Raw genomic sequence first — 8,616 nt, 5'->3', positions numbered from 1 at the left:
GGGGGGGGAGTGATAATTGTGATTGCTGTCGCTGTGGCTCTCTCTGTCTCTATCTTGCGCGCAGTCAGATCCGCTGTGATTAGGGGCCCGGCAATTGTTACTCTAATGTTACTTAACCGGGAAGAACCGGCTGACGTGGTCGCAGGCGCTCGGGCTTATACGCAACTAACGTATAAGCGTACGTATTCTTGAAGGATACAGGGAGTAGAGAAATGATCGTGGAAATTTCGCGGCTGACTTTGACCATGGAAAGTTGAGAAGTTTCGACGTGAATGGAAAACATGGGTGAAATAAAACATTGAAAGTTTGTTAAATTGGTTGAAAACGCGTAGACACATCATAGTGACAGTTCGTATTACCCCCATTCTTATATTTGGGATATGGAAGGAATTTACAGACATCCGGCTTTTTTTTAGGGTACAGACATCCGGCTTTACAACCCGTAGGTATATGGTGATTGTATTAAGTGCAAATCCCCTTCTTGACAGTAACACTCAACCTTCCTCCATGGGGCATTCTGCTCAATTTCAAATGCGAAATTGTTGCTCGTTGATTGCTCTTTCAATTCTTTAACATAATTGCTCGTTGCTTGTTGGTAAAGAAAATGCATACAATCCAAATCACAGTCATGCACGAATGTCACCGTTGCACTACGTGTTGCATGACCTGACATGCTCGCATCATTCTTCTTAGTTTAACCAGTCGATTTCATTCATTTAAATTGTTCTTTGTTGCTGTTTTTCATTTTGTACCTTTTCTTTCTATCGGTTTTCATTAACTATTTTTATGCTCTAGTAGTGTAACCTCCGGATTCACAATGTTTTCATAAAAGCATTTTGCAAGTTTGGTAATTTTGCTATAGTTGTGGCCTAGTAGTGGAATCTTAGTATTTTCAAGCTATGCTACCTTTTGTCACCCTAGGAATATTTATGATGTATGTTGATCGGCACTATGCTACGTATTGTATCGGGGTGGGCAAAAATGTATGTCTGCCAAAGTGTTTTCGAAACTATCTCCCCCCCCCCCTCTCTCTCTTCTTATCTGGGTAGAGTGGTAGGATGGGAGCATTTGCAGTAGATGTAGAACCATAACATATACATGCTCAGAATATGGTGAAGAACGCTGCCAGATTCAACGGGATCAGCCACGTTTCAATGGAACCCATTGGCTTAGTGTATAACCACATGCTATATAGGCTCTAACTTGACCTAGCAAGTGTCTGGAAACCCTTATATGGTTATTGTCGTGGTTTTGTCACGGCAGATGTCCTCATGAAAGGACTTAGTCGTGGAGCCATCGCTACAAGTTAGCTTAAAGGGGTTTAACCGGACAAGGGATACGGGGATTTTATACTAGTTCGGCCCCTTCGATGAAGGTAAAGCCTACGTCTAATTGAGTTGATATTGCTAGGGTTTCGATGACCAGGGAGCGAATCCGCTTTGTCTGGCTCTCGAGTTGTTGTTTTTTTCGTCCCTAAACTGCTGCCGGGTCGTCCCTTTATATACACAGGTTGACACCCGCCGGTTTACAGAGTCCCGAGGCCGGATCATAAACGTGTCTGGCTCGGTCTCTATCCTTCCTATCTTACAATGCAAGTTACATGAGAAAGCCGGTTTACATCTACAGGCCTTAACTCGCCTTTGGGCCTTGGGCCTTTATAAAGCGCCATCATACTTACATCTTCATGGGCTTCTAATCTTCATGGAGTTAACCCGGCTACTCCTGGCCGGTTTATGTCTAGTAATAATATCCCCAACATTAGGCCCCAGATTGATTTGAACTTGTTCATGTCAATCTTCAACACTTAGAAAAAATCTTTCCTTTGAATCTTCATGTGAGCTTTCAAAACCGCCGTGACGCCATCCTTTATGTCCGTTGTAAACCACCATGACGTCATCTATTCGTTGAAGCCGAAGATGCCCTTATTAATGAACATCCAACCATCGAGGCCACAACTCTATTAATTATCCATTTTTGGGCTCCTCAATTCCCGCTCCTGTCGCTTATCCCTTCGCTTTGTAAATAGGGTTGAGGCCCCTTTTCCTTTTCCTCCGCTGCCTCTTCGCCTCTTCTTCCTCCTCGCGACGTCCCTGTGTTCGAGCGTCGCCGCCGCCGTCGAACTTCGTCCCTGCTTCGTCACCGGCCGCTGCATCAACCTGGTTGCATCAGAAAAACGCGGCGCATCACCGCTACCTCAACCGCTGCGGTAAACTTCCCCTCTTTTCCCTGCAGATCCATTAGGGTTTCAATGTCCATCGAAGTTCATCGAAGCTCCGGCCCTGTTCTTCTTTGTTCTTCCTTAGTCCATGGATAAAAAACCTCAAGTTTGATGTATTCCGTGTAGCTGCCATAGTACTCCTAATCTTTCGGTATCACAACAAACCCTAATGCGCACAAAAACTGAGCTGAACCTTTGTGAACTTCTTCGGGGCCAACCTTTTTAGGTCCAACTCATTTTGCTTTTCCTGTCTTATGGTAGATCCAAAATTTCTATGTAATCTTGTGAAACCTGTTTTACCCTACTTAGTCATTTTTGCCTTAGATCTGTATCTTCCGCATCACATAGACGGTTTACCCTTGTAAAAGGTAATCTATTATATACCATTAGTCCCCTTGTAAACCGGCAATCCCTTTGTCTCCGTCATCATACTTCGGTTTAATAGCATGTGTATACCTCTGCTTCTGCTTATTGTTGTCATTTGTAATTGTATCAGCCTCCGGTTTACCAATTTCATATACTTGGATTCTCTGTTTTATTGTACCTTATGCATCACTATGAATAAATTGTAAACCGGTATTTCTCTTCAGCTTTTCATTTGCAATGGCCAAGCAGTTCTATTCCTGCAACTGGGTCCCCTCCAGGGTTACAGAGGAGCAATTGAATGGAATGGTCCGGATCGGCACCTTACCAAAGAAAAATGAAATCCAGTGGCGTGTTCCTGGACCGAAAAATCCTCCCACCCCTAAGCAGGGTGAGGTAGTGGTGTTTGTTGATCACATAGGCCGTGGTTTCAAACCGCCCGGATCAAAGTTTTTCCGAGATGTACTTGCCAGCCTTCAACTCCACCCTCAAGATATTGGACCCAACTCAGTATCCAATATATGCAACTTTCAAGTTTTCTGTGAAGCGTACCTACAAGAGGAGCCAACTTTTGAGCTATTCCGGGACTTCTTTCATCTGAACTGGCGCACTGAATTTGTAGAAAGACCCAATACTGAACTCAGCGGCGTCACCATTCAGAAAAGAAAGGAGGTTGAATTTCCTCATGCCAAGCTGCATAGTCACCCCAAAGAGTGGAATCAAACTTGGTTCTATTGTAAAGACACCTCCCCTGAAGATGAGAATCCTTTATCGGGCTACCGTGCCCACCATCTTGCCAATACTCATCCACTTCCACAATGGCTAAGTGGCCAGGAACGGGCTTAGTATGCACCTCAACTCGCCAAGCTGGGAGCCTTCCTCGCCAACGGCTTAACCAGAGTAGACTTCGTTCGTTGCTGGATATCCTGGAGTATCCTACCATTAAGTCGCCGCTCCGGCTTGATGTGCGAGTATACTGGTGAAGTAGAAGACTCCCAACGCCATATCAATATCCAGCTAACAGATGAAGAAGTCACTGAAGCTGTTAAGAAAATTTTGAACGAACCGGAAGCTACTTGTCGCCAAACCGGACTACTCCCCTTTTACACGCAAAACAAGCCGCCTGCTGTGAGTATTGTTCCTCCGGTTTACCCTTGATATCTTTAGACTGTACAATCCTTGGTTACCCATCCTTTTATTGTTAAACAGGGTGATGATCCATTTTGGAAGAAGAAACCTCAAGAGAAAGCGGCAAAAACTTCCCGCCCTAAAACTAGAGCCGTCAAGAAGACCACAAAGTGGAAAGCACCTGAACGCAACAGTATGGAACTGGACGACAACCCAGATGAACCGGAAGTTGAGGTAGAACTTGATTCACTTGGTTCCCTTTTCATGCATCTCATTGACAATGATACTTATCAGGAGGACGTGGAGGGCAGTCAAGCTGACGATGCAGAGGTAATTATCCTTTCCTCCGGTTCAGACTCTATGCCAACACCAAAAATCCGTCAAGCGGTCCGGAAAGTAAGCTTTTCTCATCCTCTTGCTTACTTGGATCCAACATTTATTTTGAAGACGCAGCAGCACGAGGCTCGCTGCACCACCCGGCACAGCGACCAAAAGGTCACTTCGGCCGGTTTACCTGACATCCCGGTTCGAAAGCACCGATCTGATGTCTCACCCACTTCTGACAATTCTTATCCCAAGGCAGGTTATTTCCGACAACCTCTTAATCCGTCCGATTCAAATTATCAGGTGACACCTCCCTCATCCTCTGGGGAGTCAACAGCGACCCAACTCCCTCCTCTCAAGACCGTAGTTGGGTAAATGTTTCGCCCCTTTCTTTTGATGTTTCATACTTGATATGTTGTGTTTAACCTTTCGCCTCTTTCCCTGTTGTAGAGCTAAAGCCAGACCCAACAAAAAGGCTCGGGTTAACAATCCGCCCGAAGATCAAGTGTCTCTTGAACCGAAGCAAACGGTTGAACCAGAGGGCCCCAATCCTGAAGCTATTTTTGATGAACCACCCCCTCGAGACCACAATATTGATGAACAACCAGAAATTGACGCTGTTGTGCCTAATAATTAACCGGTAGATCCAATCCGGGCTGATGACAGGTCTTCTAGCCCGATGAGAGCCACTGACACTCCATCAACTCCAGCAAAGACTGCTAGAGACAAAGAAAGCAATGTTATCACTACCGGTATGAGCCACAACTCTCCTGGCCATCCAGTTGTATTGGCGAAACATAGTGCCAAGGAAGAGCGTGCTGCCATGGAAAAAGGCAAATGGAGCACCGACTTGTCAAGCTACGCCCATCTCAGCGCTCAAGAACTCCATTCCGGTTTTCTAAACCTTTTGCACTAAACCATGATTATGAAGCCAGTTTAGTGAATCTGATGAAAGATCAGTATGAGGTATTTTCATCACTTTTCCTTTCTGAAATCCGAAGTTCCAGTATCATCCCAAGTAGCCCCCAAGGGCCGATTTATGATGTTAATCATAAACCGGGACTTTGAAATATCTTTAATCCTTGCATGTTAATCCTCCATACGTCAAGTCGTCGTTGGGAACAAAACAGTACCTTATCATTGTATTCCTGAAGTTTTCATCGGTGTAGCCCCCAAGGCCCGGTTTATCTTTGTAAGGTAAACCGGGTCTTGAATCAATGCGTCAACTTTGAACAGATGTACATTAGCCCCCAAGTGTTAAGGATAATGCTTGCATTGTACTTGAGACTTGTGAAAAAATTGATGATAGAGCAAATATGCATTAGCCCCCAAGTACAAAGTGCATAACTCATTATGCGCTTGGTACTTCATAACCTGTTCTAATGACATACTTCACCTTTGTAGGCTGAGCTGAGTAAGAAGGATGCTCAAACCGCAGACCTTCAGGAGAACATCAAAACTCAGCAAGCAAAGGCTTCCAAGGCCAAGAAGGAGTTAACAAATGCCCTAGCAGCTATGGAGAGTGATACGTCTCCAATGTATCTATAATTTTTGATTGCTCCATGCTATATTATCTACTGTTTTGGGCAATATTGGGCTTTATTATCCACTTTTATATTACTTTCGGGACTAACCTATTAACCAGAGGCCGAGCCCAGATTTGCTGTTTTTTGCCTATTTCGGTGTTTCGAAGAAAAGGAATATCAAACGGAGTCGAAACGGAACGAAATCAACTGGAGAAATTATTTTTTGAAGGAAACCTACCGGATAGATTTGGACCCTATGTCAGAAGATGAAGGAGGAGCTCACGAGGGTAGGGGCGCGCCCCCCTGCCTCGTGCCCCTCCCCCTTCGGTCCACCGATGTACCTCCTGCACCCATATATACCTACGTAACCTAAAACTTTCAGAACGGAGAATAGATCGGGAGTTTCACCGCCAGAAGCATCAGTAGCCACCGAAAGCCAATCTAGACCCGTTCCGACACCCTGCCGGAGGGGCAATCCCTCTCCGGTGGCCATCTTCATCATCTCGGTGCTCTCCATGACGAGGAGGGAGTAGTTCTCCCTCGGGGCTGAGGGTATGTACCAGTAGCTATGTGTTTGATCTCTCTCTATCTCTCTCTCGTGTTCTTGAGATGATACGATCTTGATGTATCGCGAGCTTTGCTATTATAGTTGGATCTTATGTTTCTCCTCCCCCTCTACTCTCTTGTAATGAATTGAGTTTCCCCTTTGGAGTTATCTTATCGGATTAAGTCTTTAAAGAATTGAGAACACTTGATGTATGTCTTGCGTGGGATAACCGTGGTGACAATGGGTTATTCTATTGATCCACTTGATGTATGTTTTGGTGATCAACTTGCGGGTTTCGTGACATTGGGAACCTATGCATAGGGGTTGGCACACGTTTTCGTCGTGATTCTCCGGTAGGAACTTCGGGGCACTCTTTGAGGTTCTATGTGTTGGTTGAATAGATGAATCTGAGATTGTGTGATGTATATCATATAATCATACCCATGGATACTTGAGGTGACATTGGAGTATCTAGGTGACATTAGGGTTTTGATTGATTTGTGTCTTAAGGTGTTATTCTAGTACGAACTCTAGGGCTGTTTGTGACACTTATAGGAATAGCCCAACGGATTGATTGGAAAGAATAACTTTGAGGTGGTTTCGTACCCTACCATAATCTCTTCGTTCGTTCTCCGCTATTAGTGACTTTGGAGTGACTCTTTGTTGCATGTTGAGGGATAGTTATGTGATCCAATTATGATATTATTGTTGAGGAAACTTACACTAGCGAAAGTATGAACCCTAGGCCTTATTTCCTATCATTGCAATACCGTTTACGCTCACTTTTATCATTAGTTACCTTGCTGTTTTTATAATTTCAGATTACAAATACCTTTATCTACTATCCATATACCACTTGTTTCACCATCTCTTCGCCGAACTAGTGCACCTATACAATTTACCGTTGTATCGGGTGTGTTGGGGACACAAGAGGCTCTTTGTTATTTGGTTGCAGGGTTGCTTGAGAGAGACCATCTTCATCCTACGCCTCCTACGGATTGATAAACCTTAGGTCATCCACTTGAGGGAAATTTGCTACTGTCCTACAAACCTCTGCACTTGGAGGCCCAACAACGTCTACAAGAAGAAGGTTGTGTAGTAGACATCAAGCTCTTTTCCGGCGCCGTTGCCGGGGAGGTGAGTGCTTGAAGGTATATCTTTAGATCTTGCAATCGAGTCTTTTAGTTTCTTATTTTATCACTAGTTTAGTTTATAAAAGAAAACTATAAAAAATGGAATTGAGTTTGTCTCATACACTTCACCTTTTTAATATCTTTTGTGAGTATGATGGAAAGGATAATTGTGCTCAAGTGCTAGAAGAAGAAATCTATAAAATGTTTGGCACTAAATATTTGAATGATGAGCGTGATTGCAATGTTGTTAGTATGAATTCCTTGAATATCTATGATGCTAATGATATGCAAAGCCACAAGCTTGGGGAAGCTATGTTTGATGAAGATGATATTTTTTGTCCCCCAAGTTTTGATGAGCAAATTTATTATGATGAAAGCATGCCTCCTATCTATGATGATTATTGTGATGACATGTATGCTTTAAAGAATAATTATAAGCATGAAACTTGTCATCTTGATCTTAATTTTCAATCACATGATAGTTATTTTGTTGAGTTTGCTCCCACTATTATTCATGAGAAGAAATTTGCTTATGTGGAGAGTAATACAATTTATATGCTTATAGATCATGAAAATAATGCTTTAGGTGCTGGTTATATTGTTGAATTCATTCATGATTCTACTGAAAATTATTATGAGGGAGGAATATATGCTTGTAGGAATTGCAATAATATCAAGTTTCCTCTCTATGTGCTTAAAGTTTTGAAGTTATGCTTGTTTTGCCCTCCTATCCTAGTTGATTATTGTTCCCATAAGTTGTTTGCTCACAAAATCCCTATGCATAGAAAGTGGGTTAGACTTAAATGTGCTAGTCATATTCTTCATGATGCTCTCTTTATGTTACAATTCTTATCTTCTATGTGAGTATCATTGAAGTCATCATGCCTAGATAGGGGCGTTAAACGATAGCGCTTGTTGGGAGGCAACCCAATTTTATTTTTGTTCCTTACTTTTTGCTTCTGTTTAGTAATAAATAATTCATCTAGCCTCTGTTTAGATGTGTTTTTATGCTTTTAATTAGTGTTTGTGCCAAGTAGAACCTGTGGGAAGACTTGGGGTAGGTCTTGTTGATCATGCTGTAAAAAACACAAACTTTAGCGCTCACGAGAATTGCAGCCATTTTTATTTGGAGAGTGTTATTTAGTTAATTCTTTTTTCAGATGATTAATAGATAAATTTCTCAGGTACAGAAATTTATTTGAGAATTTTATGAGTTCCAGAAGTATATGTTCGATCCAGATTACTATAGACTGTTCTGTTTTTGACAGATTCTGTTTTTCATGTGTTGTTTACTTATTTTGATGAATCTATGGCTAGTAAAATAGTTTATAAACCATAGAGAAGTTAGAATACAGTAGGTTTAACACCAATATAAAT

This window comes from Triticum dicoccoides, chromosome 3A (assembly GCF_002162155.2).
Source record: "Triticum dicoccoides isolate Atlit2015 ecotype Zavitan chromosome 3A, WEW_v2.0, whole genome shotgun sequence".
Lineage (NCBI taxonomy): Eukaryota > Viridiplantae > Streptophyta > Magnoliopsida > Poales > Poaceae > Triticum > Triticum dicoccoides.
Note: the sequence above shows the minus strand (reverse complement) of the source record.